The following is a 6,481-nucleotide window of genomic DNA, read 5'->3' as shown; positions in this document are numbered from 1 at the left end:
CCACGTATGTCCAGTTTTCTAATAATGCACATCGGTTTCATCTTGATTTGGAAAAAAAAAAATTATCATCAACGAAAAGTTAGCAGTTCACTGCATATAGATATGAGCCATCAAATTGCATCTCACATTCGAGAAGAATTTAGGGATTGTTTATAAAGCCTGCTTAAGATATTCTCGAGGGAAAACTCTCTTCCCCACCCCTTCTGTCACACCAATGATTAAACAAGTTTAAAAGTTTCCTCTTTTTCCTTTACTGTGTTTTGTTTTTTTCTCTCTATCTTTCTCTTTACAAGAGAGGTTGCTTGTGTTTGTTTGTCCGTCTGTTTGTTTGTTTGTTTATATGTATAGGTCTGTATGTGTTGTACACCGATATATTATGTCTAGCTAATTGCCTTTTGATGTTATTTAGTCTTTTTGTCCACGAGGAGACTGCAAAATACAAGCTTAGCTTTTTAGCATGTCTCCTCCATTTCCTGCAACTTTAGTTTCAATTCAATTTTCATTGTTTACTTTGCTTTTGTGATGCGTAGTATTGTCAACTTCACGTATTGTTCTTTGTTACTACATTGCATTGATGTTGTGTTATTTTGTGTATGAAAATGTTGTTGGAAATGAAATATATGAAATGAAATGAAATGAAGGGATGGTATAGCTTGGCTTGATGTGGGGGTTTCAGATTTTAACTTTAAGCGAGATAGTAAGAAACAAAAAGCATACAATTCTATAAGATCTACAACGTTTATTCAATGAAAATCGGTGTTAAAATGGCTTAGATATTAAATTTGATATTAATATATAAAAGTTGGGTCCCCCCTTTTGTCAGAATCTCTCTGTTTTTATATCTCAGCCATTTTGAAGCCAAGATATATCTAATAAACTTCGCATTCCGATTGCAATAGATCTTTCATATTTCATAAGATATTTTTCATTATCTCACAAAAAAAAAACTTGGAAAGCGAAAGCCCAATCTCAATCAAACTACCCCATCTCTATTAACCTCCGTAAGTCGTGTGCTGGGTGTACACTAAACGTTGTATAATATGGTGAGAGAGTGAGTGAAGGAGGGAAGGAGGGAGGGAGGGAGAGGAGAGAGAGAGGGAGGGGGAGAGGGGCCTAAGAAAGGGAAAAGACAATGACGTATAACGAAATTAAAAACGGAAGAGACAGAGATTGAAAGACAGACGAATTAATATTATCCTCGCTTCACCTTTAATTTTCATCAGCCCGTGCTGCCATAGCAACGGCAAATCATCACTCCGTGCCTCTCTGAAAGGGAATGCGTTCATGATCAATCAAGAGCTGCGTGAGAAGCTATAGTGATAAGCTACACAAAGCTCGTTTGTCGACCAATCGGTGAGCGAGCATCCCTACGGTATCAGCGTGTGTTATCGTGTCGTTCCAGTATTTCGATGAAGCGAGCCTTTCAGCAAGTTGAATGAGTGAGTGAGCTCGGTCAAGTCCCCGCCTTATGCGTATATTTATCGGATACGGGGATTATTCGTGTGGTCATAAGCAAAACTGACGCCTTTGATAGAACGCATGCAGGTGTAAGGGCTGAAACTGACTGTGGGCAAAGTCAAGCGTAGGGCCGACAAATTGTTATCGACTCCATCACATTTTGACTGAAAGGTAAGAACAGCATCCCATCGTCTTGTGTTTTAATTAGAGTATAATTATTGTTTGATTTCTTTGTTTATTGTTTAATTTCTTTCTTTTTTATTTCTATCCTTCTTTCTCCAAAGATCACGGAAGTGTTCATCTTGCCGAAATTATTTTTGTCGAAATTATTTTTTTGAGTTGCAACACGAAAATTCAATATTCGTTTTGGATGCCATAACAAGGTTTTGTCACATAAATCATAAACATTTTCATGTCATGTAGGTAGCATTGGATAACTCTATTCGTATAATTTATGACTGTATGAATGAAGATAAAAACAAACCGAAGCTGATCAGTGGAAATTTAATTTGTACATCATAAGATGGTTTCAAAAATGGTCATTATTTTGTACCTTAAAAATAAAACGTCTCTGCCTCAACTGCCTTCCGTGAAGATTATTTCTGCTACAACACAAATACATCTGATTTTCCACTATTTGCCAGAGGCACACATATTATATTTCTAGAGAATCTACTCAATTCGCATTAATTATTGTCTGTGATCCTCCGCCACGACAAAGGGAGTCCGAGTGGATAACTTTGACATTTTCGAAAGAAAAAATGTGCTCTTGATGTCATGGTAATCTGACATTAACGACGGTTTTGTGTGAATCTACGAGATATCACCACACATGTGCAATTTTATGCATATGAGATTTGAACAAAAAAAATCAAAACGACTTTCTTTCAAGTAGCTCATTGATATGTCATACAGGAATTCTTCTCTCTGAGAATATATCCTCCACATCTCGGTTATGTGTAATGAAGACTTGCAGACAGTTTTCGATAACTTAACGACGGGAAGTGATTTTGGCGGGCAGGTTTACGCATGGGCGCCCTCCACAGAAAGTAAATTTCCAGGTACGGGATAACAGGATACAACAACTACAACCAGGTACACAGAGCAAGGTATACATGTATATTGGCGCGTATGAAATTTGAGCAGAGGATAGAATATGTGCCTTGGAGAATGGCCTGGGGATGAGTCAGGGGAAGAAGCTGTCGAATATATGACAGTTGCATACGACAGGACCAGCGTTGGCAAAATACAAGGTCTGCACGCATTTTGGAGGGTTTGCGATATTATTATCTAACGAAAAAAAAAAAAGAAGAAAAGAAAAGGCGCCTGTTGATTATCTCAGTGCCAGAATACAAGCAGGGAGGTGGTACCTCCCTGCTACAAGGACTGTACTATTATAATCATTCGTGCAGCAGTCCAAAGTCAATCAAACTGAATGAATTATATAAATGAAGCGCTTAATAAAATGAAGCGAAGTCTTGCCGAAGTGACCTTGTAGAGTGTCCAAGTTAGTTGAGATATAGGCCTGTAGATACGCTCAGCTTGTCTTACGTTGAATCGAGAAATGCTCACGATTGAATAATGGCTAAATTAAGAGTGTTCGTGAAAACGGTTTTCTTCCTAAGGTACCATGGAACAGATTCTACGTTAAAAAACAAACAAACAAACAAACAAACAAAAGCAAACACAAACACACCTGTCTTCTTTTGTTTACACCAAGGCTGCATGTCGTTAGAATAAATCATTCCCTGTCGTGCCCGGAGTTAACAGCAAATCCAACCTATCAAAATTTGATATATGTATATTCCCTGTTTTTGTCAAATAACCTTGTTGTTTAGGTAGCTATGATATACTGATGCATACACTGAACCATATGCATTTTCAATATCACTGGCAGGTTGCATTGTATTATTAATTTTCCATCGGCGCGGAGGCATTTTCTTTATCCCTAATGACCCCATTAAGGGTAGCTTGCTTGATACTCGAGTAATTTGGCGTCTGCTCGCGGGTAGATGTGACATCATTGAAATGGAATCGATGTAAGTTACAGACACAGCTCATGTGCGATGTATGTGCGAGTGAAATTCTGAGACTGACTCTGTAACCCTGTATTGTCCACATTAGGAGAGTCACATCGCTAATTGACGGAGACATTTAGGAAGAAATAATGAAAATGGGTAAAAGCATTTGGATGAAATAATACTGAAAATAGAGAAGCTGGAAATTCAGGATGCGAGATATCGACATTTCTTTGATCTGCCGCATTTGAACACACTTTCTCTATATAGATATCGCCATAGGGGTGAAACGGGGGCTTTGCGAAGGATATGTTAGATATCACACACACACACACACACACACACACAAAATCTCAATCGGACCAAATGGTCCTCCCCCCCCCCACACACACACACATACATTCACTCATCTGAGGGTGAAAAGTAATACATTCTATGACAAAATGATCTTGAATATTAAAAGCAATGTCTTTAGTGGAAAAAAAAAAGTCTTCAAGTTCAGAGAGCCGTCATTGGTCCTTTTTTTTTCTATGTAGGAAAATATAGATATATATTCATAATATTTCCCTATATAAAGGAAATATTTCAAGCAATATAGAATATTGTTTGAAATTTCAGTAGAGTTCATGTGAACACCTGTATAATCTATTTTTTTTTTTTAAACCCAACAACAACAACAAAGGGGCATTCAAAGGGTGGACAGTTTTTCCGGAGATGTGCACAAATTTCTCTACAGTTTGGAAATAACGTAGCAATGTAGCATAAGATAGTGCTGACATGAATTGATAGCATAGCTTCTTATGGGCACATGTATTTTTTACACGAGCTCAAGCAGAGTTAATAGTGGGTTGTGGGAGAAAGTTATCATTTCAGAGGCATAAATCACAAGTTAAAGATAGCAACACACGTTTTGTAGCATAAACATTTGTCTGCGGGGGTATTGAAAATACACCCTTTTTTGTTACTTTATAGACGTTGGGTCATGTTTGTCCTTGACAACTTCCACTTTTATACGGTCACAATCATAACAAAGTAAACCAAATAAGCTAGCTACAAAGTTCATCCATATTAAGAGCAGCTTCAGGCGTTTGAGGAAAGAAAATGAAATTCGAGAAATGTATTCGTTTATCATTGCTAAACCAATGAATAGGCCTGTACTTTGGACTCAACAATAACACACGCTATATCATTGACATCATGTCGACTATTTGTACGAACATGTCAAAGACCTTATACATTCGAAAGATTCAGAATATAGCTTGAGACATAATTCCATCCTTATAGGTAGGCCTACTTGCATTTTCAAATCTTCTTTGCGTACCATTACAGATCCGCAACTCGATCGAAATGGGTGACAGAAAAGCAGTGGTCAAGAACGCCGACATGTCTGAAGACATGCAGCAGGACGCTATCGAGTGCGCAACTCAAGCCCTGGAAAAGTTCAACATCGAGAAGGACATCGCGGCCTTTGTCAAGAAGGAGTTCGACAAGAAGTACAACCCAACCTGGCACTGCATTGTGGGAAGGAACTTCGGTAGTTACGTCACGCACGAGACGAAACACTTTATCTATTTCTACCTTGGACAAGTCGCCATTTTGCTCTTCAAGTCAGGTTGAACATTATCTACCTATACGGACTGCGGGTTGTTTGTTCAGCAACATAATGAACACTGCCACCTCCGCCTATCACTTGTACATAAGAATTATGTATCCACCTGTAATACACCTATCATACACCATGGATTAATCTGCATGCAGCTCTTCTTTCCCTGTTCTACGCTACAAAGCTGACTTCTTTGTAAAGAAAAATAAGTAATAAAAAATGGCTTTTGTGAATTATCCACTGACAATCTTTATACATCAGCTGTATTTTGACCATACCTGAGGTCTAATGCGTTGTTATTACATGTAATATATTTGATTTTCCCGCAGACAATGGATATAATGGAAACGTGCCTACTATAGAATACTTTCCACGTTAGCCGACTAATTGCCTCACATAAAAGCAAAGAATAAAAATGATCTTGTGCGTGCAACTACATACTCATCCCAGTGATTTATTGATTCAACCATATGAATTCTGGAATAAAAGCTGTAGAAGAAAGCTTGCACTTAAATAAAACAAAACATTCTCTTGTAATTCAGGAGCAAAAACTAAAGAACAATCAAATTTGAAAGTGCAATTTTATTTATCACTGATAATTTGCAACCTAGTTATTTCAGTAGCCCTGTCCTGCACTGTCTGATGTGAACTCAAATCAAGCACACAGTCCCTTGCACAGTACTTATACTAAAAGTACATACTATTATAGATTATATTTTGATTTTCCAGACTCCCGCCTGGGGGGGTGGGGGGGGGGGTAATGATATTTGAATTATCGCTTCAAAGGACCGATATAGCATATGCTTGCTACTGTAGCATTAAAAAAAAAATAGTTTGAAGGAAAAAAAAAATCATTGGATCACATAACTTACCCCAAAAAGTTAATTTGTATAATGAATTTTGTGCCATAAAGACTAATTTGTAAAGAATTTTGTGACATGAAAACTTTAATCTGCTTACATTAAATGAATATTTATGGATGCGCTGTGATGATGAAGATGTATTATATTTCAATAAAGCTTAAAATATTGATTCCTGATACATTTATGTCACGCTGATTGATGTCATTGATCTGTCCTAATCGGAAGATAGGTCATCCCTCTGAAAATACGTCACAAAGAAATAAATAAACTCATGTACTACTTCTATCGCACAATTACAAGATGTTCCGACATTTATCCCGAAAAACACATTTAATTATCTAAACTGACCTATGTCCGATTACTTATGTTTGGTTTACTGAATTGATCATTTTTAATATGATTAAACTGTCTGAATACTATTTCAGGGTCTAGAAATATAGCATCTTACCTATAATATTTTGCAGAAAACCCCATCCAATTTAGTTAAGTGGTCACAGAGAAATGTGGATCGTTCAGTAAAGCATGTCATGGGTCTGTTT

At 37.2% G+C, this 6,481-nt stretch overlaps 1 pseudogene; it reads left to right on the top strand.

The window, feature by feature from the left end:
- The first annotated feature begins 1,532 nt into the window (after nucleotides 1-1,532).
- On the top strand, nucleotides 1,533-5,314 carry LOC140226926 (dynein light chain 2, cytoplasmic pseudogene; annotated as a pseudogene).
- The last annotated feature ends 1,167 nt before the right edge of the window (nucleotides 5,315-6,481 follow it).

This window comes from Diadema setosum, chromosome 4, assembly GCF_964275005.1.
Source record: "Diadema setosum chromosome 4, eeDiaSeto1, whole genome shotgun sequence".
NCBI classification, from domain to species: Eukaryota; Metazoa; Echinodermata; class Echinoidea; order Diadematoida; family Diadematidae; genus Diadema; species Diadema setosum.
This window is presented reverse-complemented; position numbering and strand designations above follow the sequence as displayed.